We start from the raw sequence: 26,005 nt of genomic DNA, 5'->3' as shown, positions 1-26,005 counted from the left end.
GGTGTGATGGGCAGATCTCTCTGGACTTGGCATCAGGACATGCATGGATCTCACGTATAGAGTCATGCCCGGACTCGATCACTGCCAGCTGTGCAGAAGTGAGTCATTCATAATCCGAGCCTCAGTTTCCTCATTTGTAAATTGGGATGATGATACATCTCCCTGCTCTGGGGAGAGCTCTGTGCGACTCCACAGAGCCCAGGGATAAAGTGCTCTGTAAACTGTGAAGGGTCAGTCCTGGGTGAGGATTAGGCCTGAATCAAGCCAGCAGCATAGTGGGAACACCCCAGCTCCAAGGGCTATTTAAAGGCCTGCACGCCGGGCGCCTGGGTGGCTCAGTCGTTTGAGCGTCTGACTTCGGCTCAGGTCACGATCTCACGGTCCGTGAGTTCGAGCCCCGCGTCGGGCTCTGGGCTGACTGCTCAGAGCCTGGAGCCTGTTTCAGATTCTGTGTCTCCCTCTCTCTCTGACCCTCCCCCGTTCATGCTTTGTCTCTCTCTGTCTCAAAAATAAATAAACGTTAAAAAAAAAAAAATTTAAAGGCCTGCACGCATTTCTTTCCGGGGACGATGCATGGTTTGTCGATTCCTCACAGAAATGGCCAATAAGGGTTATGCGTGGTGGCCTTTAATCCTGGCCCAGTCACCAAAATTTCAAGGATTCTTTTCCCTCAACCTCCTCGCCTCCTCTTTCCTCTGCATAGGCTGTGTTTATTTACAAGGCCTCTCTCCCTCCAGAGAGCTGCATGTGACCGGAGGATTCCTCCTCTGGCCTGGAGCCTGCTGATAAGGGCAGTCCATCTGCTGGGGGCTCCAAGGCCTGCAGGAACAGGAACTGAGCAGTGGAGGGGAGCAGAGGGGGAGCCTGCCAGGCCTGGCTGTGGCTTCCTTTGGCCAGGACTGACAGAGGGGGGGATGAGGTGTGACCGGAGAAAAGGAAATAGTTGTCTCCCGTTGGAAACCGACTTGACCTATAAAATCACACCAGACTTGACGATGCTTCCTATGCACCACCCCCTCCCCGCCCCCCCACCATGAACCGAATTTCTCATTCGCTGCTGCTTAGGGAAGAGAGGTGAGGTAGCTGCTAGGACACACACAGGGAGATTCAAGAGCTAGCAGCAATTGGGGAAGCCACTCTCCCTCCTGGCCAGGCAGGCTGTCGTCAATTAGAGCTACCTTTTGTTGAATACCTGCTCTGCATCAGGCACTATGTTTTATCTAAGCTTTACAGTGTAAGCTTCAAAGCCATACGGAGGGGGGAATATGCACCCTCTCATTTCACAGCTGATAAAGGTGAAATAACACGTCCAAGGTCACTTAGGACGTGAGCCAGAATTTGAACTCCATGATGTCTGACAACGGAATCCATGTTCTTTTGAGAATTTAAGGACATTGATTCTCAAAGAACGAACTTAATAATAAATTATTTCCTGGTCATGCCCTGTTAAAAGAAGGCTCTGTGACCAATTTAATATAGGGAATGTTATATATAATGTCCCTATCATGAAGACCCACGGTGTACTTTTGTGTCTAGAAGGTTCTGAAATAAAACCTTAAAAAAAAAAAAAAAAAGTGGGGAGTGCCTGGGTGGCTCAGTCAGTTGAGTGTCTGACTTCGGCTCAGATCATGATCTCTCCTTTGTGGGTTCGAGCCCTGCACCAGGCTCTGGGCTGACAGATCAGAACCCGGAGCCTGCCTCGGATTCTATGTCTCCCTCTCTCTCGCCCCTACTTTGCTCGCACTCTGTCTCTCTGTCTCTCAATAAAATAAAACGCTAAGAAAGTTTTTAGAAGGTTCTGAGAAATCTTAGCATAAAGGAACTCACCTTTTTTTCCAACCAAGAATTTCCCACATTAAATTGATCACCCATCTTTTTTCCTATGAAACCTCTATTCATATTCCTCAGAACAAGTGTTCCTCAGAGCATTGTGTGAGAATCACAGCTGAGTCAGAACTGGAGGGATTATAGGGTTTATCCACCTTACTCTAACGAGTGCATTAACAACACCTTTTATTAACATCTCCAGCGATGAGAGACTTATTACCTGCTAAGACAGCTTGCTCCATTCTTGCACAAACTCAGTGGTTACAACAGCACTGCCCAGCAGAAAGGCTGCAAGCTACATGCGTGAGTCTAGGTTTCCCAGAGGCCATGGCGGAAAGTAAAAAAAAGAGCAGGAAAAACTCATTTTAATAACCTATATTAATTAACTCAATGGACCTCATGAAACTATCATTTCAACATGGAATCAGTAAAACAGTGATTAATGGTATATTTTATTTTTTCTTTTGCTTTTTAAATTAAGTCTTTGAAATCCAGATTAGCCACATTTCACGTGCTCAATGGCCATGTTTGGCTAGGGTCTAACATGTCAGGTGGCACAGCATTAGAAGATTCTTCTTTAGGCTGAGCCAAACCCTGCCTTCCTGTGCCCCTTCTCCATGGTCCTCAGAATCAAGGGCTTGGTCTATAGATGTGTAACTTTGTCACCACCCCAAGGATGAGTTCTGTTTGGCTACATGCTTGTACGTGTGCATTAAGTCCCCCCCTTCATAGAGCTCAGCCCTCTGGCAGTGGTCTGCTGAGGTCTGTCTCCCCTTTTAAAGGGTTTTCCAAACTTCAAAGTGCTGTATAAATAAAAGGCCTTATTCTCCTGACTCCTAGTGGGGCAGACTTAGAATCACCCAGGATTTTAGTGTTCTCGTTACGTGGTTATGTTATATTCAACCCACAGGCAGCTGGTCATACTGTGTCTGGCCTGCAGCTACTCCCGTTTTCTCCCTGGGACTCAGTTTTCCTATCTGTCAAATGGCTGATTTGAGATTTCTAGGATTTAGACTCTTTCTGCCTCATCTCACCCCCACCACTCTCTCTGCCTACTACATTTACTCTTAAACGAGGTCTTAATCTGGAATTCAGGAAATAGTTATATCCTCCCATATTCTATAACAATAAGCATTTTTTGAGCGTTTATCATGTACGGGGCACTGTGCTAAGAACCTTATGAAATAGCATCTCATTTAATCCCCTTCACACCTGACCAAAGTCACTACTGTCATGATTCCCTCTTATAATCGTAGAGATTAAGGCATCAGGTGGTTGAGTCATAGATCCCACGCCTGATAAAGGGAACAGCTGGAGATACCAGCCCCGGGGCCTGCTCCCAGTCTCTGATCGCAGGTCCAGACTGTGAACCGGAGCTAGGCCCAGGCCTCGGACTACTCAACAGGGCACAAGGGCCCAGGGGAGCAGCTTTTTGCTTTTCATTGTTGTTTTCACTGCTGCTAAAACCCACAGAGCGTCCTCCTCCTGTTTTGCCGAGGAAGGAAATACTGGTATACTTTCCTTGCTAAGGAAATCCTACTCTTCACAAGTCAACTTTCTTCCCATCCTCTTGGCCTTTCAGGAAAGGGCCCGAAGTCCCCGGGAAGCCTCTGGAAGAGACCTGAGGAACTCAGCGTGCCCTGTCTAGGGCAGGGGTATTTTTAGAACAGGCCGCACTGTTTACAAGGAAGCCAGTCCCCTGAGCCTGCCCTCTCCCTCCAGGCCCCACCCACCACCGGGCTCCTCCAGGCCCTTCCTTCCTCTCTCCCTCCTGGCTGCTCCCTTCCTGTCATCTCTGTGGGCACGTGGGCTGCATCAGTACACGGGTGCATTGTCACTACTGTCCGGGAGACACAACTGAGCAAAGCCACGGCCCGGGGCCTCGAGAGCCTCCTGGGAGGGCCAGCTGTGACTCGGCACTGGAAAAACACAGGAAGCTGCCACCAGTTGAGAAAATGGCCCTGGCAGTTGGCGATGGACTGGAAATCCTGCAAATGGGCTCAGCTGCGAGTGCCAGGTGCTTTCAATTGTGACAAGTCACTTACCCTCCTCGGCCTCCTCTGACGCAGCTGTAGAGCAAGGAGGGCTTGAAGGCCCGGGCTGCTTTGTGTTCAGTAACTGAATGTCTGGGTCTCCCCAACGGTGCGGTACGAGCACTCAGGCCTCCCTCAGGGAGGTGGCAGGAGGTACTAAATGGAGTGAAAGCCCTGGCGCGTGGTGGGCATGCGATCCATAGGAGCTCCGATAATAATTCCCTATCTCCAGCACCCCACACTGTGTCTGGCACAAAGTTGCTTCTCCACGGGGATGTTCTCCTTTATCCTTACAGCTCGGGGGTCTTTCACCTCGAAGTCTGTACAGAACCTCTCCTCAAACTATGCACTTTTAAAAAGGTTTTTTGTGTATTTATTTTGAGAGAGAGAGAGAGAGAGAGAGAGAGAATCTCAAGCAAGCTTCACGCTCAGTATGGAGCCCAATGCGGGTCTCCATCTGGCACACCAGGAGATCATGACCTGAGCCAAAATCAAGTCATGCAGCTTAACCGACTGAGTCACCCAGGTGCCCCCAGCACTTTTTCAAAAAAAATTTTTTTTAACTTTTATTTATTTTTGAGAGAGCATGAGCAGGGGAGGGGCAGAGAGAGAGGGAGACACAGAATCTAAAGCAGGCTCCAGGCTCTGAGCTGGGGCTCAAACCTGCAAACCACATGACCATGACCTGAGCCGAAGCCGGATGCTTAACCGACTGAGCCACCCAGACGCACCCCCAGCACTTTTGTAAATTAAGTATTTATTCCTGTTGCCCAACGCTGCACCACTGTACCGCTTTGGTTCAGGAGTCTTCTAGCAAAAGCCTCTTCTCTGAGTCACAGTCCTGTGGCTTCCAGGCCAGGCTGCCCACCTGTACCCGTGCCCCATTGGCTCTGGAGACAGTGGACCTGGCCCAGGGAACCAGTCTTCTCAGGGTCCGACCCTAAACTAGCAGGGCTTGGAGGGGAAGCTCGACCCAAGCAGCCCAGCCGCTACCCAAGCTTCCCTGGGCGTGGGTGTGGAGATTACAAGGCCTCCCTCCTTAGTCCCGAGGGCAAGCTAGACTTCTCCAGCAGCTGCAAGAGATCTAGGGATTGTTATTAGAGGCCGTTAAATACCCACCATGCATCCCTCCCACCCCACCTCCTCCGCTCCCCCCTCCTGTTTCCCGATTCCCCTCCTCCTCTTCCTCCTCTTCGTAACCATCCTCCTTCTCTCCCTGCTCCTCGCCATGGTTATGCTTTTGACCCAAGTGACAGCCTACTGTATTCGAAGTACCAGTGGCGGGGAGAGGGATTGACTTCTCTCTGTATAGCCTTACGCCGCTCCTTCTCAAAGTCCTTCCACAAAGATGTCTCGGGCCCTCTGGTGTGCCAGCAAGTCGGAGACACGGCTGGGTGCTAGCACCAAGGGCTACCTAGCCTGGTGGGCTGGGACCCCAGCAGCATTCCTGGTTGTTGAGGAAGTTGCATGTTAAAGTGGCGTCACCTTTGACCACCTTCCCTATCGTCTCAAGGTCACGCATTCACACTTTTTCCAGCGTGGTTTTACGGTCACGCCATGTATTCCTTTAACCTTAATGAGAAGGTGACACTTTTGGAGCATGTAATTACAGAAAGAGGTGTCCTTCCTTTTCTCCCCATTCCCTGCTCACTAGACCAAAAAAAAAAAAAAAAAAAAAAAAAAAACCAGAAAAAAAAAGCATGTTTAATAGGACAAAAGCCTGAAAGGGTAATGGGGCAGGCTGGCTAAGGCTAACACGTGTGGCTGGAGTGTAGCATTTGGTTGGGGCAAGAGTGAATGCCAGGAGAGGAGGCTACAGACAAATACAGGACAAATCATGCCAGCCGCCACCGCCAGGAGCCATTGCTCCCCGCCATTGTGCATCAGGGCCTGACTTGATCAGTAGACTGACTTCTCGGGAAACTGTAACGACTCGTTTTGCTCCGTTGAACCCCCTCAATGCCTAACCCCTGACCTTACAGACCTGCAGGGTTTTCCAGGGATGTGGTCATTCCCAACCCTCTTCCCCACCCACCTTCTGTTTCTTAATAGCTGGGTGGCCTTAGACAAAGTCCTTCATCTTTTGTGGCTGTATTTTTCTCATCTGTAAATCAGAGAAAGTGTGTGTGTGTGTGTGTGTGTGTACGTGCATGAACACACACACACACAGATGCACGCACATACACACTCACCAACGGTTGTTATGAAGCTTAAGTCAATAAGACACTGTGGAAGGAAGCCCTTTGGAAAGCACAGGCAGTTCTCTATCTCTCCTCGGCCTCAGCTGATATTCCCATTCCGCGAGGGGAAATCCTCACCCGGAAAGCCATGTGCACACGGGCACAGGTCCCAGGGCAGGCGCCTCCACAGAGGCTGGGTCTGTCTCTTTCCGTTTCCCTGTTGACTTCCAGTACAACTGCCGTCGGCTTGTGAATGGGCAGGCAGCTCCCCGCGACGTGGCCTGGTGCCAGGCTGATGACCCACCGAGCCTGCACAGGCTCTGTGACTGGTACCAAGGACCAGAGAGGCCCACGGCCCTCTGCCCTGGATGGGGAATGTCAGGTGTCCAGACAGGGTGGGGCAAGAGCTTCTTACGTTCAGGCTGCAGCTCAGATATAACCTGCCACCTCTACAAAGGCCTCCTAGTAAGATGAAGAAGTGAAACTGGGGAGGCGATCTGAGCCAGGAAAGGAGGTGACACAGGAGGAGAAGTGATCCCCAGGAGAGGATGAAGCTTCTGCAAAGGCACAGAGGTACCAATAAGCAGGAAGTTTGAAGCCCATGGAAGCTCTTCCTCTGCATGCAGCTGCCCACCTGTTAATGAGCTGCTTCGATCCTTGCCTCTCCCCGCTGCCCCCACCCCCATTGATTATCAAATTCTGAAGCTTCTCATGTCTTATACAGTCCAGGCACCCGTCTTCTCTTCCCTAGCCCTATGGCCACTGCCTGGAACTTACAGCCCTTCTGGCCTAGACTAATTCAAACAGCTTCCTAACTGTTCTTGCCTCTAGTTCCTGGCCCTCCCCTCCAATCCACCAGCCTCACAGTTGCCAAAATGATCTTTCTGATATGTGAAATTCTGATTGTGACATGTCCCTCTGCTGCTGAAATCCTTCAAGGGCTCCCTACCACCTTCCAGGTCTTTTCTGTAGCTTAGAACCCAGGACCCTCTGTGATCGGACCCAAGCATCTACCTCTCCTGACTCATTTCCCACCCAATCCTACACAAGCCCTGAGTTCCTGCCACACTAAACTTCAGTTCCCCGAGGAGGCATACACACTGTTTTAAGCAGCCTGGTGTTCTTACTTTTATCTGGATTCCCCTGCACCCCTATTTCCCTGGCTAACTCCTACTCCTCCCTTAGAACACAGCTCAGGAGTCACCTCCTCTAGAAACATTCTCCTGACCCTTCCTGTTTTTTTCCTTTGTTGCCACCATACATATTCCTCTAGTACACAGGTTCTTAACATCAAATGGGATTTAGGAGCTTTGAGAACTTTCATGGGGGATAAAATGCATTTTTATGTTCACTAACCTTTGCCTAAAATTTAACATTTCCTTCAATTATGAATGTAGGCTCAAAGCACACTGATATCTGCTATACCTGTGATTCATCACCAATAAAAATCACAGAAATGTTCATATCACTTTGGAGTTACTGCAGATTATCTCACAAATTGTCTATGCTCACCAGCATTTTGAAATTTCAATAGTTAGTAAACCTATAGATCTGATTATTTAATGTGTAAGTACACTCATAAATTATCACCACTTTGATTTTTTCTACATATTTTGTTAATTCTTTCTAAAAACAGTTGACTTCCTTTGCTGTTGCCTATGTTTTACTTTGGGCATGTTATTTTAGAGAGAGAACACAAGACGGGGAGAGGGGCAGAGGGATAAAGAACATTGAGCAGCCTCCATGTTTAGTGTGGAGCCCAACACAGGACTCTATCCTATGACCCTGGGATCATGATCTGAGCCAAAATCAAGAGTTAGATGCTCGGGGCGCCTGGGTGGCGCAGTCGGTTAAGCGTCCGACTTCAGCCAGGTCACGATCTCGCGGTCCGTGAGTTCGAGCCCCGCGTCAGGCTCTGGGCTGACGGCTCGGAGCCTGGAGCCTGTTTCCGATTCTGTGTCTCCCTCTCTCTCTGCCCCTCCCCCGTTCATGCTCTGTCTCTCTCTGTCCCAAAAATAAAAAAAAAAATAAAAAAAAAAAACGTTGAAAAAAGAAAGAGTTAGATGCTCAACCTGCTGAGCCACCCAGATGCCCCATACTTTATGCATTTTTAAATGTTATTCTGAGAAGAGGTCCATGGGCTTCACCAGCCTGCCCAAGGGCTTCCTGTCATGAAACAGTTATTCTTTCTCTGACAGAAACCTGTAACACCCTCCACTAAAACTGTTGGTTTATCTTGTCCATCTCTATCAACAAATTTGGAGCACTTAAAAACATGAGACCATCTTTCTACTGGTAAGGCTTAGTACAATGCATTGCACCTAGTATATTCCAAAAAATATTTTGGGGGGAATGATAAAAAAAAATGATAAAAAAAAAGACAAAAAGGAAGGAAGGAAAGGAAGGAGGAAGGGAGGAAGTAAATTTGATCTTCAAAGAGCATCTGTTCTCTCCGTCTGGAACACTGTTCCAGATCTCTCCAAGACTTGCTGCCTGCCTCCTCTATGTTTGCTCTCATGTCCTCTCCTCAGTGATGCCCTCCATGGCACCATATTTGAAGTTCCAGTTCCAGAACCACCACCCCAGGTATGCTCTATCCTTCTTCCCTGCTTTATCTTCTTCACATTTGCCACCATCTGACATACTATATTTTTCTGATTTTTTATTCATTTATATTCTGTCTGCCTTCACTAGAATATAAGGTCCCTGAAAGCTGGGACCTTTATCTCAGATTCATTTCTGTATCTCTAACATATGAAAGAGTGTGTTACTATCTAACAGATAGTAAGCATGATGTAGATATTTGATGAATGAGTGACTGAAGGAACCACATGGTGGACACCAGTCAGTTAAACCAGTCTCCGCTCTGCAGATGAGGGAGCCAGAGCCGGGAGACTTTGAGGCCCCAGGTCACACAGAGAGTGGCTCACAGAGCTGAGTGGATTTGAGAGTGGCGGAAAGAAGTGTGGGTTGTTTGCATTGGGCTTGGAACCCCAGCTTTGGTCCTAAGGCCCAATGCATGTTTTCAGTGGAGAAATGACAGAGCTCTGGGAGGACTGGTCTGACCCAGGACCAGGACTGAGGAGCAGATGGAGCCTCATCAGGGACATGTCTTACCTTCAGGCCATTGCTGTTGGATCCATAGTTTGGATTTGTAAAAAAATCCTGCCAGTCTGTCTTCTGGTAAAGACAGCCTGTTCACCCTGTGAGGTCTGACAGCTCCAAGGATCCCTGGAGGACTCAAGAGCCACAATGAGTGGGTCCCCTTGGATTCCTCACTGCTCTTGTGTAAACCTCTACCACAGTGCTTACCCAGCTAGGCCAGAATGTTCCCTTTTCTGTGAGCTCTTTGATAAGAGGACTACATCGCAGTCTTCTCTCTTTGGCATTGGAAGACCAGAGCTTGACACATAGTAGATTTGTAGTGACAATTTATTGAAAGAAAAATGGTAATCAGAAAATTACAAATGCTATGGTGATCATTAGTTTCAGTCATGGGGAGAGGTATGAATTTTGATTGAGCTCCTATAGTATAACAGGTACTCTGCTGGTACCTGAGCTACATTACCAAGTGCAGTGGGGCCCCTGACCTCCAGGAGCGCAGAGCAGAGACAGAGAATGAATGAGCAAAAACAACACAGTGTGTCAACAATTGAGGGGCTGCACTTAGGAAGGCATGCCCTGAATCCTCTGGTACTTACCAACCTGAAGTTATGTTATTATTTAATTACTTCTACTCTGTCTTCTCACAAGAATGTAAGCTCCAAGAAGGCAAGGGTTTTGTCTTGTTCATGGTTTTCCTCCCAGCACATAGTAGGTGCTCACAGGAAGTCTCTGTGAATGAATGCATGGCTTGAGGAAGCACAGAGGATTGTGGGTGCTTACCCCAGTCTGGGGGTGGGGGTCACAGAAGACTTCTGGGAGGAAGAGGTCTTGGCCAGAACCTAGTGTTCCCAAAACTTATATCTCCTATTTCATGACTTCCTCCCGACTCAGTGGGGTCACACCCACTGTATGAAGAAACAACTCTCAGTAGAGGGGAATCAGCTTGGTAAAGCCCACTCAGCTGGCACAGCAAAGACTTGAACCTGGGTCTCCCAAGGTTCTCCACACAGGCCTAGAAAACCACTTAAGAGGGAACGAAGTCCAGGAGACAGATCATCAACCCAACCTCAACATCCACCACCACCATCATCATCATCAACATCATCATCATCATTCTTATGGCAGCTAAATTTTAACAAGTGTTCATACTATGACAGGTACCTTTCTAGAACTCTACACTTGTTAACTCATTCTTCAAAACCACCTTCTGATGTGGGTTCAATTGTTGTTCTCAGTTTATAGATGAGAAAACTGAGGCACTGTGAAATAACTTTGTTAGGTCACACTGGTGGTAAGGAAAAAGTCCAAGATTCAAACTCACGCAATTTGGCCTCGGAGTCTGCACTCTTATCCATTTCATCTTTTGCTTTACCAGGCCATGTCCACCTCATCCAAGTCTAGAAGACTTTTAGAGACATCTAGCATTTTTATCAGCACTTTTATGTTCCAGACACTATACTAGGTTCTGTGGGGGAAAGCTACAAAAAAGAAACCAATAAAGTTTCTGCCTCCAAGAGGTGGCCAATCTAGAATAGTAGATGGATAAGAAATCAATGGATCTAAAATAGGAGACACAGCAGACGTTTCCCGAAGCTAGGGCATTTGAGCTGGGTTTTGTGAAGGTAGGAAAGGTAAAAAGCAGAATGATGCTCTAGAAGGCCACCAAATGTATCCTATGTATCCTTTCCTCCAGGCACAGGTGAAGATCCAGTGTTGGGGAGCATCAAATCCCTTCGTAGTTTACAGGACGAGAGTATGGATTCAAGACAGGGGCAAATCAAAGGAGGATTAGGGCCTGGATCCTCGAGAGTTTGGACTGTTGTATTAAATGAAATTTTTCACTCTTTAGTATATGATGATCTATCAGTTTTGTGAAAAAGGAAGTAAAAGAATCTGACCTGCATTTTAAGAAGATAACAGGATGAGTATGAAGACTCACTCCAGAAGGAGAAGGCTGAAGAGAGAAAGCCTGGTGGATCTTTTGCTGTGTAATCAGCCACCCCATAATGTAGTGGCCTAAAACAACTACCATTTCATTACTGTTTTCAAGTCTGTGAGTCAAGGGGCAGTTCTGCTGTCAACTAGTGGGCTACTCACATGTCTGATGGGCACTAGATATTGGGTGGGGCAATAGGGTGACTGGACCACACGTCTGTCATTAGCCTGGGCTTCTTTGCAAGGTAGCAGTTTCAAGGTTACCAAGAACTGGAAAAGAACACAAGCCATGATGCACATGTACTTTTCAAGCCTCTGTTTATGCCAGGTCTCTTAATGTCTCATTGACCAACCATGGATCCAAAAGGCAGAACAATGGACACCACTTCTCAAAGGCAAGAACAGTAAGGTCACTTAACAAAGTGGTGTGGATGCAGGGATGGGATGAATTTAGGAATATTTTTGTTAGGAGGCATTGTAATGAGCCAAGCAAGAAATAATAGTTGTTTAACCTGGGAAATGGCAGAAGAAATGGAGAGATGATCAGAGCATATTTGAAACACATTCAGGAGATTATTTGTAAGAGAGAGGAAAGAATAAAGAATGCACCCCCAGGTTTTTGGCCAGAGCATCTGGGCAGATGGTCCCCTGGATCAATGAAGGGAACCAATAGGAAGATCAGGTTTAAAAGTGTAGACACATTCCAGGTCATATAGTTCTTCTGAAATCTTTGAATGTGCTACCTTCCTTTCTTGGAAAAAAATGCTCCTTCACTAACTTTCCCTCCACTATGACCATGTGGTCCAAATGGAAAGTGAGATCATTTACATGACACTGATTTTCTAGCAGTATGGATCAGATGGCCAGGTGTAGACATCTGATCCATACTAGGCTAAAGAGAGTACCCAGCCCCACCTCCACTGCCAGCCAGGTCTACTATGTACAGTTGTGCAGGTTGTGCCATGAACAAGTTTGTCTGGAAGGCAGGATAGAGGCTTGAATCCAGTCTATGCTCTACTATACTAGTGGGCCTACAGCACCTGAGGATGAGATGCCTTCTTCTAACTCCTACAGAGGCACTCTCTGTGTTGCCAGCCCCACTTATTGCTCCTGGGTGGGGCAGGGCAGGGCAGGGGATGGGGAATGTGCCACACTAGGCAAACTGGACTCCTCTATGAATTATCCTATTGGAGTTGGAGAAGAGGTTTTTTCCACTCTGATCCTAAAAGCTGTGTAGATGGGAGCCCACAGACATCCATGTCCCTATGATACACAGAGCTGTTGACACACAGCAAAGCCAGTATATCACGGGATTCAGACAAAGAGAGAGAGAGAGAGAGAGAGAGAGAGAGAGAGAGAAAGTTGTCAGAATAAGAGCTCCCTGTTTCAGCCAACTCCACCCTTCCTGGGGCTTGGTAGTTTGGTTTTGCTCTCATTCTGCAATTCTGCTTATATTCTCATTTAAAACTCCCCTTTTGGAGCACCTGGGTGGCTCAGTCAGCTAAGCTTCTGACTTTGGCTCAGGTCATGATCTCACAGTTCATGGGTTTGATCCCTGCATTGGGCTCTGTGCTGACAGCTCAGAGCCTGGAGCCTGCTTTGGATTCTGTGTCTCCCTCTCTGTCCCTCCCCTGCTTGAACTCTGTCTCTCTGTCTCTCTGTCTCTCTCTCTCTCTCTCAAAAATAAATAAACATTTAAAACTTTTTAAAAAACTCCTCTTTTTGCTCAAGTAAGTTTAAATTGGGATTTTGCTTCTTGCAACCAATACAGTTCTAAACAATAAAAGCAAGAAGGTCATGAGTTGAGATTTGTAGAGGAGGGATAGGCATGAAAGACAGGTCAGAGGCATTATTAAAGGATGTGGTCACCAATTCAAGGAGTCACATAGAAGAAGGGGTGTCCAGGGGGGAGGTCCCAGGCCTTTGGTTTGAACAATTGGAGAAGGATGGCAGTATCTTTAGCAGAAGTAGGCAATCCAGAAGATAAACTATTGGGGTAGAGTGGGGGGGTAGAAGAAGGGAAAATGTATTCTTCCATTCATTCTTTCATTCACTGAACAATTATTTGCCAAGCCCTGTTGAGGCACTGGGGATTCAACAATGGACAAGGTGGGTTAGGTTTTGATAGTGTTTATGGGTCATCATTGACTTCTTTATTGAAATGACAGTAAGCACCACCTGTGGGCTATGCACCGTCCATAGAACTGAGCATAAATCTAGGCAGTGATGTCCAGCAGGCAGCTGGAAAGAGGGTTGAGTTGGCATTTCTGTTGTAAGCGTCATCCCCATAGGGATAATTTTGGAAGACGTGGGAGACAGCACTTGGAGAAGAGAAGTCTAGCTCCACATGCTTTGTCCATCATGCCTCAGCTTCAGGGTTGAGCTGAGAACACATTGTTTCTTTGGCCCTTGTCACTGAAGCAGCCACAGAAAGAGCAGGGGTTTAGGAGTCCGATCTGGTTGACAGCCTGGGTTCACACACCAGCCCTTCCAGGTAACCATGTGAATGACCCTGAATGAGTGGGCTTGCCTCTTGGAGTCTAGGTGTCCTCAGCTACAAAATGAAGATATGAACACTCCCGCCAGTGTTGACGGTAAGAGAGAATATAGAAGTGCATTCACTTGACCACAGATATGTAGTGAATGCCCATATGGACCAGGTTCTAGACTACAAGATTAAATGGAAGTCAGTATTAGGGGGCCCCTCTGAGAGAGACATGTGAATCTTTGGGGCTACCATGGCTGGGTTCTGATTCACCTAAAGTGGATGATCTCTCTCTGCCCACCACAACCTACACCAATCTGCCCCTTCCCCAGCGCATTCAAAAGGCAACATTTTCTACAATTAGAGAAGAAAGGGAAAAATGACTGTTCTGCTGTTCTCTTAGAGCTGTTCTCTAGAGCAGCAGAAAAAGGGCCCACGTGAGCCATGCTGTTCTTGGCAGCCGCTACCCCACTCCTCACAGCCAGAGGCTTAAAGCTTTATTTGTGGTTTAAGTTACAAGCAAGGGCGAAAACCCCAGAAAAGGGGGGGAGAAGGGAGAAAACATTTTAAAAGTTGAGAAAATTGCCCTGTGTTCTCAAGTGAGGGCAATTTGTCCAAACACCTGAGCTCTGTAGAATCCTAGTGGTTTGACTGTGGTTTTATATTTTGGGGCTCTGGGCCCAGTGTCAGGGGTGGGGAGCATTTTTTCATACATGGAGAAAATCACAAAATCACTTTTTACAATATATTAATGAGTAGCTTTACCATTTCAATGGCGACATTGTTGGAGATTTTGAAAAAAAAATCCAGGTCCAGGTTTTGGGGTGGTTCTGTTTTGAAGAGTGCTACATAAAGCATTTCACAGTCAGTACAGGCCGTGTCTGGGTGTTGACCCCAAGATCGAGAGTGGAGGAGGTTAAACATTTTAGGGATAGAGACCTTTAAGGTCTTCAAGTCCAGCCCTCTCTTTACTCTGAGGACAAGAACAAGACCCAGAGAAAGCAGGAAGCCTGCCCAAGGTAGCACAGTATGTTTGTGGTAGAAGCAAGTCTAGACCCCAGGCTCCTGGACTCTGAAGGTCCTTCTGGCAAAGCCTTTGAGGCAGTCCAGAGGTGACATTCCACCTCAGAAAGCATGACTGGCCTCCCCTTCATGTTGACATTTCTGCGGCAGTGACTTTGAAAGCTGCTTTTTATGGCCCTGGCTCTGGAAGGGCAAACACTGTTATCAGTAGAACAACACAGGTGGCTTCTAAAGCTGGGCCCAGGTGGAGCCGAGCAGGAAGGGAGGTCCCTCCGCACAGGCAGACATGACCCAATCACCTGTCTGGGTTCAGAAAGTGTAGACACTCCTTGGAGAGCAGGACAAGAGGCCAGTGTGGTGGTGAAGGGCTGGCTTTGGGGCAGACAAGATGGGTTCAAGTCCCAGTGACCCTACTTACCAACTGTGCAGTGAAGACAAGCTCCCGGACAGAGCTGTAAAACAGAAACAATGATCCTCCGTGCAAGTGCTCGAGAGCCACATGCTGCTGTGGCCACTGTATTAGCACAGGCCCAGGGTTACCAGTCAGTTGGCCATGCTGGGAGGGGCACTGGGCTCTTGATGTTGGTTGCTTGCTTCTGGGTCTTGCCCAAGACTAGCTCTAAAAGCTCAGGCTCCTGGCAGAGACATCAGGGCTCCAGGATCCTCTCTCTCCTCCTTGGCCCTGTTGACAATGCAAAGATTTGGCTTCAAGACGGGCAGCCTGAGTGTCCCTCTTGTGCTTCCTAGAGCAGAATCCCAGAGTGAGAGGAGCTAGGGGCCAGGGACCAGGGGCTGGGCGATGCCTGATGTAAATGCCAGTGTGTAGAGTCAGAAAGCCTTGGACTCAAGCCCCAGGCCTCTCACTCAGGGGTTAGTGGCCGTTGGTAAGCCACTGAACCTCTCTGAGCCTCAGTTTCCACATGAGTGCTCTCTGCCTGCCAAGTCATGTACTAATGAAGGAATGAGGCAGCAGAGGTAGTACTCTGTGAACAATGGGACACTCTTAAAAGTAAGGGGTTTGCTTTCTCCTTGCTTTGCTTCTTTTTTTCACTAAAAAAGTATTTAGATGGAGGCTGGTAGCTGCCTTTGAATCTGATGTAAATGGCTGTTGTACTATTTGGAAACATTCTCCAGAAGTCTGGGGATTAGAAGAACCCAGGATACCAGTGACACAATGGAGGGGTTCCCTGGGGGAAGGGGCAGAGGGAGGAGAGAAAGGGGAAGCGTTCTTAGAACATTATATTCTAGATACCACGACGGTCACTTTCATACAGAGAGAGTGATGGCCACCATGATGATGATGATGATGATGATGATGGCTGACCGTATCAACAGGTTCAGTTCTGAGTGCTTTACACATAGTAACCTGTTTTTGCACATGAGGCAACTAGGCACGGAGGAGTAAAAACAGGGCAGCAAGTTCACCCAAACTGCAGTTTAAATCCCAGTGGTCTCAGTCTGAGCCATGGGCATGAGGATCACTGGCCCTGCTCCTATACTCCTGCATGTGGTTGGATTCTCCAGTGACCACCACCCACACCTTCCGGGCAAGGAGACTGATGCTCAGGAAAATGAGGTGATTTGGGCAGGGTCACACAGAGGAGAGGGAGAAGGTTCCTTGAGTTTTTTCATTGTTTTTTTTTCCCCCTTCAAAACTATTTCCTTATTTGGCTTCCTTTTTAGCCAGTAGAAAGGCATCATTCCATTTGAATCTAACTCTAGCTTCCTGTTAGCTCCTCACTTGAGTCTCATTTTCCCCTGCAGAGTCAGTAGAAGAAATCTGTGGCCTCACTTAGGGAAACCAGACAGCCCACTCTTCCCAGCTTCCTCACCACTTCCCTTCCTCGGGAAGAAGAAATGCGTGTCCTTCAGCCTATACGAGGAAGACAACATCATTCCATTCTATGTTCTGGTGCTGAGCTTTTGGACCAGTTCCAGGTTGACTATGACCATCTAAAATGTGGAACCGGACCTTAACCCCACATTCCAGCTTTAGCCTAACCACAGAGAAAGTGCAATGTCACCTTACTTACTTGACACTATGCCCCTAGTGATACAACCAAAGCTTACATTATCTCTTTTGGCAGCCACCTCCGCACTGCTGACTCACAACGCTATCGTGCCCTGATTTCCTATCCATTGTTCTTTCCTCTATTTGGCCTGATTTCTTAAGACCTCTCCCTGGTCACATTATGCTGAGATTCTTGAGAGATTTTTTTTCAGCAGTTACCATGGAGAAGACTTCAGGTTTGGGGCTAATCCATACCCTCAAATTTGGCCTTCAATGTCCCAAAGATAGCTGGATCCAGTAGGGGACTGGCACATGCTCTCTGACCATGCTAAGGGAGACAGTGGACAGAGGGCTACTTCATAACAAGTCAGATCAGTAAGTGGAAGCTGGAAAATACCCCTATCTGAGGAGCAAACACCACTGTGGCCTGGTCACTTTCAGAAGGGTTTGGGATTTGCCCAAGGTCACAATGGGCCATAATCCATTTGCACATGTGTTGATTTTAAAGTAGTGGTTGGTAAAGTATGGAAAGAACCCAAATGTCCATCGACGGATGAATGGATAAAGAAGATACGGTATACATATATACAATGGAGTATTACTCGGCAATCGAAAAGAATGAAGTCTTGCCATTTGCAACTATGTGGATGGAACTGGAGGGTATTATGCTAAGCAAGATTAGTCAGAGAAAGACAAATATATGACTTCACTCATATGAGGACTTTAAGGTATAAAACAGATGAACATAAGGGAAGGGAAGCAAAAATAATATAAAAACAGGGAAGGGGACAAAACATAAGAGACTCTTAAATATGAAGAACAAACAGAGGGTTACTGGAGGGGGTGTGGGAGGGGGGATGGGCTAAATGGGTAAGGGCATCAAGGAATCTACTCCTGAAATCACTGTTGCACTATGTGCTAACTAATTTGGATGTAAATTTAAAAAATAAATAAATAAAGTAGTGGTTGGTAGTTCAGGCTTTGGAACCCAACAGGCCTGGGGTCACTTGCCAACTTTGTGACTTCAGGCTGAGTCCCACCATCTTCAAGCCTCAATTTCTCGCTGTAAAACTGGGGCCACAATGGTACTTCCTTCCTCGTAATGTTGTGAGAATGAAGAGAAAGCATAAGCGAATGGCTTCGCCCAGTGCCTGGGTATGTAGTGGGAGCTCAGCATTGGTGATGAGTTCTTCATGCCTTTGTTCTCCCTTGAGAGCATCTATTCAGAAGTGTTCACAGAGAGTCGGCAGGGCAGGTAACTGCTTTAGTAGAGAAAACATTGACGCTTATAGAAGCTGGAGAGCAGGATTGGGTCCTGGAGCATAAAGATGCTTCTAGGGAACTGCTAAATGCTCTGCAGGAACTTCTCCGGTTCTGGGTTTGTACTACTGAGTGTCCCACCCACTTCACCACCACCCCACCCACCAACAAACATCATCTCCCTGCCCATGTCTGAGCGGGAATATTTTCAGATTACTCTCAATGTGACCTTGGGCCAATCCCTTAAGTCAGCCTCTGGCACATTTCCTACCAAACAGAGATAAGAATACCCACAGTGCTGAGTTTTTATAGGAGATTAACCAATAACAAATGTAAAGTGAAGAGCCAAGCCCACACTTGGCCAACACTCTGTAACTTTTAGCTGCATTCCCCCTACTACATCCTCTGCCAGGCAGCCCCCTGTCACTATGTGCCAAGCTGGGGCTAGATGCTCATGGTCAACAGGCTTATGAGAAGTTAGCCCTGCCTGTAGAGAGCTTAAAGTTTCAGGGGGGAATAAACATTTGAGATTCCATCCCTAATAAAGCTTAAAGACTGTGGTGGAATCACGTCCAAGGTCATGTGGGAACACCAGGAAGGGCAAATCACTCTGCCTCAGTTGCCCTCAGTTTCCTTATCTATAAAATGGGTATAATATGTTTCTCCCTCACATGAGATGACTCAAGTGAGTTAGTAGACATGAAACTATACATTGGAAAGTTGAATGGCACACTAGTGTTTCTATTTACTTATTTGTTTCCCCATTAGAATCTGAGGGAGGGCGTATGTGTCAGTCATTCCTTGTCCCCAGCACATCAGCACAGAGCAGGTCCCAGTCAACGCTGGTTGAGTGAACTGATGGAAGAATTTGTTCTCTAATCTTACGCCCCCTGACCCCAGAGAACTACACCCATTTTATAGATGGAAAAAAACAGGGTACAGGTTTCAAGGAGTTTCCTAGCAATCAGTGACTGAGCCAGACATCTTCTGAGCTGTTCTGATGACCTTTCTACTAGATTCCACAACAGATGCCACTCTGGGTTGGATGGGGTAACACTGCTGTCCTGGTCATGACTCACCCTTCTCTATGGGTCAGAGAGAATCCATCAGTCTCTCACACTGAGTCATGGGCCGAGGTGAACCTGGGACCTGAGGAGAAAGCAGAGCTGTCCTGTTGGACAGGTATGCCCGGGGATCCCTGAGGCCAGCTAAGCACAACACCTGGGAAATCCCTCCTGGGAGCAGGTGAGGATGGGATGGGTATAAAGACGTCACACCAGGTCTGCTTCTCTTGCACGCAAGAGCGTCTAAAGGACAACACCTTACCAGTCACTATGCCCGGTGGGCTCTAACTCAGAAGCATTCCTTCCTCTCCATTCCCAGTACCAACACCCTACTTTTCACCCTCATCGCTTTTTTGTCTTGACTGGACTCCCAGTGTCCACTCCACTACCTTTCCTTCTAAGAAATGAATGAACCTACCATAGTCACACATTATGACTATCTTGTGCTTATGTTCAAAAGATCTTTAATCGCTCCCTAGTTTGTAGAGAATAAAGTCACAACCTCCAACTGTGCATTCAAGCCCCTCTTAATCAACCCTCAATGTATGTTTAGTCTTCTTCTCTATACTCCCTTGAATCCCTCACCTTAGCCTGATAAACATATTGCTATTGCTCGGAGTTGCCATTCACTCTTCCTCCTCTTTGCCCTTACTATTACGCTTTCTTTCACCTTGTAGGCCCTTCCCTCGTTTTACTCATCTTTCAAATCTGAGCTTAAAATCTGGAAGCATTCCCTGATCTCCTCAGCCCCAAATTATGGAATGCTAGCATTGAATATTTCTTTTGTCTAAGTCATAATGATTAGTATTTTAACATGCTTCCTTTAATTTGACACTTCCAACAATCTTACATGATAATGACTATTATCATTCCCTTTTTCTCAATGTGGAGACTGAGATTCAGGAAGGAGACCTAGCTTTCCATACTCACATACCTCCTGGGGCTCAAATGTCAGTCTGCCTGACTCCCAAGTTGCTCCATAACTTCGGCTCATACTCAGCATGTCCTTTGCACCTTTTGGAGGCACATATATTGCTGGATATTATGTTTTCCTACAGGGCTCATCAATTCTACTGTGATCATCCCCAAGACAGGGGACTATTTCTTGTGCACCTCTAGCTCTCTGTGTGGCATCTGACACATACTGAGCCACGGGATAGAAAGCAAGATTTATCGAGCACTCGCTGTGTGCCAGCCCTGTGCTCGTTGCTATGCCCACACATGCACACACACTCACATTAACTGTTGTTAGTCTCATTTATAGAGGAAGAAACAGAAGCACAAAGAGGCTACCTAACTTTTCATCATTAAACATTTTGTTTGAATTAGCTTTAATCACTTGCATGTATTTCTTTTTCAAAATATAAATCAGTTTATTTAAAATATGGACTCATACAACATTTTTTTTAAATCACACATCCTGAGAAGAATCCAGGCATGGGCTTTTCTGACTCCAGGGATCATTCTACTGTAACCATGTCATTTCTAACATACCTGGAGAAAATTTTGACATGTGGTGTTATTAGAATTATGATCAGCCGTATATAACAGAAAACTCATTATCATCGTGAGGTTGAATCCTTTCATATATAACTGAAGCCCAGAGGGAAGTAATCACACGCCTCAGTGGCAGAAGCCCAGGTTCCTTCTATCTTGTTGCTCTGCCATCCTCCATGCACAGTTTCTACCTTCTTACCCAAGATGGCAGCTCCCTCCAGCAAGAAGGAGGAACAACAGGACAGAAGGCATGTGCTCTGCAGGGAAGCACACTTCCCAGAAGTCTCATGCACCACTTCCACTCACATTCCATGGACCAGAACTTAGTCACATGGCAACACCTAGCTATAATGGAGGTCAGACAATACTGACTTCGTCTCCAGCAGCCACAGGCCCAACTAAAACCCAGGAGCTCTCTTATCAATGAGGAAAGGGACAACCGTTATCTGGGGACCACCAGTCATCTTCTGACATAGGTACGAGTGTTTTGCTTTCAGGATGTATCTGCCTTGCTCCCTAAAACCGATTCATGATTGGAAATGTCTCATGCTTCTGACATACTCTCGGACCCTCTGTAGAGATTAATACACATGGAGAGAATACAACTTAATGACACAATTTCTAAACCAGGTAATCAGTGGGCTTTCTCTGAGGGAAGGTCCAGTTGTACGATCTTGGGAAAATCAATTAGTCTAAGTCATATGACCTTGGGCAAGTCCCTTTATCATTGTAAGCCCATTCTCTATCAGTTAAATGGAGATAAGAATAAAATATCTACCTCATAAGTTTGTGGGCAGCTTAAATGACATCGTGAAAAACATGAGAAATTAATTTTGATAATATATTCTGTTTAACTCAATATATCCAAAACATGATCATTTCAACATTGAATCAATTTAAATTGCTAATGAGATATTTTACCTTCTATTTTTCATACTAAGACTCTGAAATCCATTCTGTGTTTCACATTTGCCAACTATCTCACTTCAGACCAGGCACATTTTAAGTGTTCAATAGCCATAGGGGGCTGGGGGCTACTGAAGGGGATAGTACTGGTTGAGACTAATTTTAAATGCCCTTGATAGGTGCTCCCCTAATGCCCTGTACTTACAAGTGAAGAGGTAATCCTTCCCATGCAAGTGTCTGTTTACTTGACTTAGCTGCAAGCAATTCCCTTGAGGAGACGGAATGAGTGGTATCCCCAGGGTCTAACATGGTACCTAGCACAGAGCAGACACTCAATAAATACTCGCTAAACAAATATTATTCATCTCTCTATCCCCAATACCTAGCCCGGTGCCTGACCCTCAGTAGGCATTTAATAAAGACTTGTTAAACTAATGAAGTAATGACCCAGAATTTTAATGGTAAGCGAATTTGTGATTTGTCAGCAGGTGAAAACCAGGCAGTTTATTGCAGAGGAGACAATGGGACCTTTCTAGCCCTCGAAGTAACACCTGCTGTTAAGTTTCCCCCACCACCTCTTCCTCCCCAACACAGAAACTGAAGCCAGACGGGAAGCCATGGGCTTGCACATTCTAGTAAGATCACACAACGCCCGGCCTGCAGTGATAAGCAGGCATATCAAGTTCCCATGAATAAATGGTTAACTCCCAGCTAGGGCTTAATTTCTCTGTGTCACTGTTCCTTTTCTCTCAAGACTGACTCCACATAAGTGCACAGGGAGAGGCTCCACCAAGTTGCCAGCCATCGTGCCACAGAAATCTAGGGAACTTTGCAATAATGCCAGTAGTAATTATAATGCTGGGACATTCAGCATCGGCAGCACCACGTGCCAGCGTGATTACCTGAAGCCCCTTGTATCCCTTCCACAAGCATTAACGTCCTCATCTGTAAGCTGGGAGTGATGGCACAGGCTTCCCCAGGCATGGGGCTGCAGTCCCTAGGAGGGCAGCGTTCCCTGCCTTTACCAGTGCTCAGTGAGTGGTAACTCGCGTTGTCTCTGCTGCAGCCTTGCAGGACTCTCCTGAATGACATCATTTTCGTCTTGACAGTCAGCCATAAGCTGCATGGTTTTCTTAGAGTTCTGTAGAGCTTTTTCCCCCCTCCTGTGGACAACTAAAACACAAACACTATTTAGAAAGATCTGGGCCGAGTCACCTCTTTGGAGCCTGGTGGCAGGCCAGGAGGCTGGTCACAAAGGCTGCATTCAGCTGGAAACAGCAGCCTGATGGGCAGGGGCCTTGTCCCAAACATTCTTTACTAGGCTTGGTCGGGGGCGGAGGGGGCGGGGGGGGGGGGACAGGGAAGTGTCACCGGCCTCCTCCAAATATTTGTTTCTGTATCTCCATAGCAACCCCATTGGCCATACAGAAACCTTGAAACTGCACATCGAAACTTGGGAGGTGCTGCAGAGTCACCCGTGACTGGGAGAAGGCTTTCCCCTGGACCTCTCCCCGCTTCTCTACTGAAGTTTTCCAGCCTCCTTTCAAAGGGCATTAAAGAGAAGCCATTATGCTGTCAGCACACAGCCTGCCGATGGCGCTAACGAAAGCTGTGTGTGCAAAGGTGGCACCAGAATTCCAGGGCAGGTTTTAAGAGACTCAGACCAGGTTGGGCAGCCTCGTGTTGTCTGCAGCGCCTTTGCAGCATGGTTCTGTCACTGGAAGTAACACCAGTGACTACCTGTGTGACCTTGGGTAAGTCATTTATGGTCACTGAGCCCTTTCCTCAGCTAAATAGAATAAAATAATAAAATAAAATAAAACATACTAAAATAAAATAAAACAAAATAATAAAATAAAATAAAATAAAATAAAATAATAAAATAAAACAAAATAATAAAATAAAATAATAAAATAAAACAAAATAATAAAATGAAATAAAATAAAATAAAATAAAATAAATCAATTAAGCCCAATTCTCAACTCAGTAAACTCTTATTGATGTCTACCCTGAGCTAAATTGCAAAGCTAAAAACACACGGCTGTTGCCCTCAGGGAACTCATAGAGTCTACCAGGTGGAGCTGTGTGAAATGTAGTTGTATCATACCCATGTCCTGGCTCCCCGTGTGGAGTGATCATACTATAATGGTTTATTTCTTCCCCTTCTTCATATGGAGCTACTCCAAAGAAAGCCCTGAAAAATGACCAAGACCCCATGTTCTTTGATAATGTTCTTTCACATCTGAGACAAATTTACCAATTTGGACACAACTGGGAAGAACTGATCTCTCCACTGATTTTATATATGATGTCTTCATTATAACATGATTTCATGATCCTCATCTCATTGGATTTTCTTATCTGCTGAGTCTAGAAGGGCAAGGTATCATTTTCTAATATATTCTTTCAAAAAAAATTTTTTTTGAGTAGCTACAAGGTGCCAATATTGTTCTAGGCACTGAGGCTAAAGCAGTGAACAAAACAAATTTCCGGTAAGGAACTAACATTCTAGAGGAAGGCAGCAGGTTATTAGCCATCACATAAATACCTACTATCTCTGGTAGTGATAAGCACTACGGAGAAAAAATAAGCAGTAAATAAAAGTAAAAGTACTTTTTTTCAAGTAAAAAAACCTTGAAGTAAAGAGTGATGTGGAATGCTATTTTCTATAGTCATCTGGAAAGTCTTTTCCTGGAGACCTGAGAGGAGGGAGGAGCTAGCCACGTGGACACCATGGTGGAAGGGTACCCAGGTAGGAGGAGGAGTGAGTCTTGAGACACTGAGGCAGAAACAGTGTCTCTGCCTGCCTGTGAATAGCCAGTACACCAGTGTGGCTAGAGCAAGGAGAAAGATGAGGAGATCTGCAGGGCATGAAGCCAGAGAAGTGAGAGCTCCAGCTCACGAGGGCCTGGTTGGGGGGTGGAATGAACGTTGGATTTTACCCTGAGTGAGACTGGAGCCATTGAAGGGCTTTGGGCCAAGGAGTGACATGATGTGACTTGGCATCCCTCGTTCCCACATGAGCATTGGTCTGAAGGGCAGCAAGGATGGACGGGAGGACCAGTTAGGAGGCTAATGAAACAATGCAAGAAAGAATGGTGGCTCAGGAAGTGGTAATTGTGAGACGGAGAACTGACAGATGCTGGAACTATTTCCCAAGGACAGGCAACAGGATTTGCTGATGGTTGGAGGTGAGGTGTCAGCAAGAAGAGTCATTGATGACTCCACAGCTTTTGGACTGAGTAACCGGCAGTATGAAGTTGCCATTTCCAGAGATGGAAAATCCTGGGATAGGAGCAGGTTGGGGGCAGGCTGATAATGAACAGCTTGTTTTGGATAGAGTACCTTTGAGACACGATGGGAGAGGCAGAGAAGGTGGAGAGCGGCAATCTGGAGATATTCAATGGCCATTCGTCAGAACATATGCTATTTATGGGAGACATAGGCCTGGATTGAAATCCCCAAGACAGTGAGTGGGGATACAGGAGAGGACCAACCTATGGAGAATTCCAATGGCTAGATCTACTAAAGAGGAAGAGGACGCAGCAAGAAAGCTGTGCAGGAGGGACCCCTTAAGAGAGGAAGAAAATCCAGGGATTCCAGTCCTGGCAGCTGAGTGAAGGAAGTGTCTCAAGAAAGGGTCAAATCAGTGGTAAGTTAGGGGAGAGACTGGGGATTGGCCTTGGGATTTGGCAGAATTTCCCATCTGTAGAGATGGCAAAGTGTGACCTTGACAATATCTGTTTCAGTGACATGGTGAGGGCAAGAGCACGGCTGAGTGGGTCTGAGAGACAACAGGAGGAGAGCAAGCAAGGACTACAAATAGATTCAACACTTTGGAGAGTTTTTCTGGAAAGAGGAACAGAGAACTGAGGGGCAGACGGGATCAAATGGAGGGTTTCTGTTTAAAGATGGCTGACTTCACAGCATGTTTGTGTGCTGACGAGAATGGCCTACTAGAGGGAGACATTGATGAGGTGGGAGAGAGAAGGAAGGGTCTGTTCTGGGAGCAATGCCCTTGAGTAGATGAGAGGCCTGGGACGAATCTCAATCCTTGGCGTATCTTCTGTCATGACATGGCCCCTCAATTGTTAAAATTATATGTTTGGGGATAATTTTAAGCCAGTTTCAAATGCAAACATTTCTTTCAATTATATAGAACATGTTTACCAGGAGGTGGGAAAAATATTGCCCAGTGGGTCTTGGAGAACATGCCTTGGTGAATGTGAGTGAGCCAGTCCTCCGACTGCTGGCTTACCTTAGCATTTGCATGAAGCTCTAATTGCAGGTCATTGACATGGCAGGCTCCTATCCTTGTCTTCATACATGGTACATGGGACCTCCCTACAGGCAGGGACTGCATTCTATTCCGCTCTGCAGCCCCATGACTAGCAAGTGTGTGGCACATGTGGATTCACAAACCATTTGGGAAAGGAAGAAGAAACCATTCACAAACCATTCACAAACCATTTGGGAAAGGATAAGACGAGAGGTGAGATTTGAATCTCCCTGCCCTACAAAACCTCTCCGTTTTCAAATGAGCCATGAACTTAATATTATTTTATAAATATACCCTCCTGGCAGCATGGTCAGTAAATTTCTTTCTTTTCTTTTTAATGTGTGAAAGACAAAGAGGAAAGGAGGAAAGAAATAAAGATTTACTGAGTGCCCACACTGTT

This window comes from Panthera tigris, chromosome C1 (genome assembly GCF_018350195.1).
Source record: "Panthera tigris isolate Pti1 chromosome C1, P.tigris_Pti1_mat1.1, whole genome shotgun sequence".
NCBI lineage: Eukaryota > Metazoa > Chordata > Mammalia > Carnivora > Felidae > Panthera > Panthera tigris.
This window is presented reverse-complemented; position numbering follows the sequence as displayed.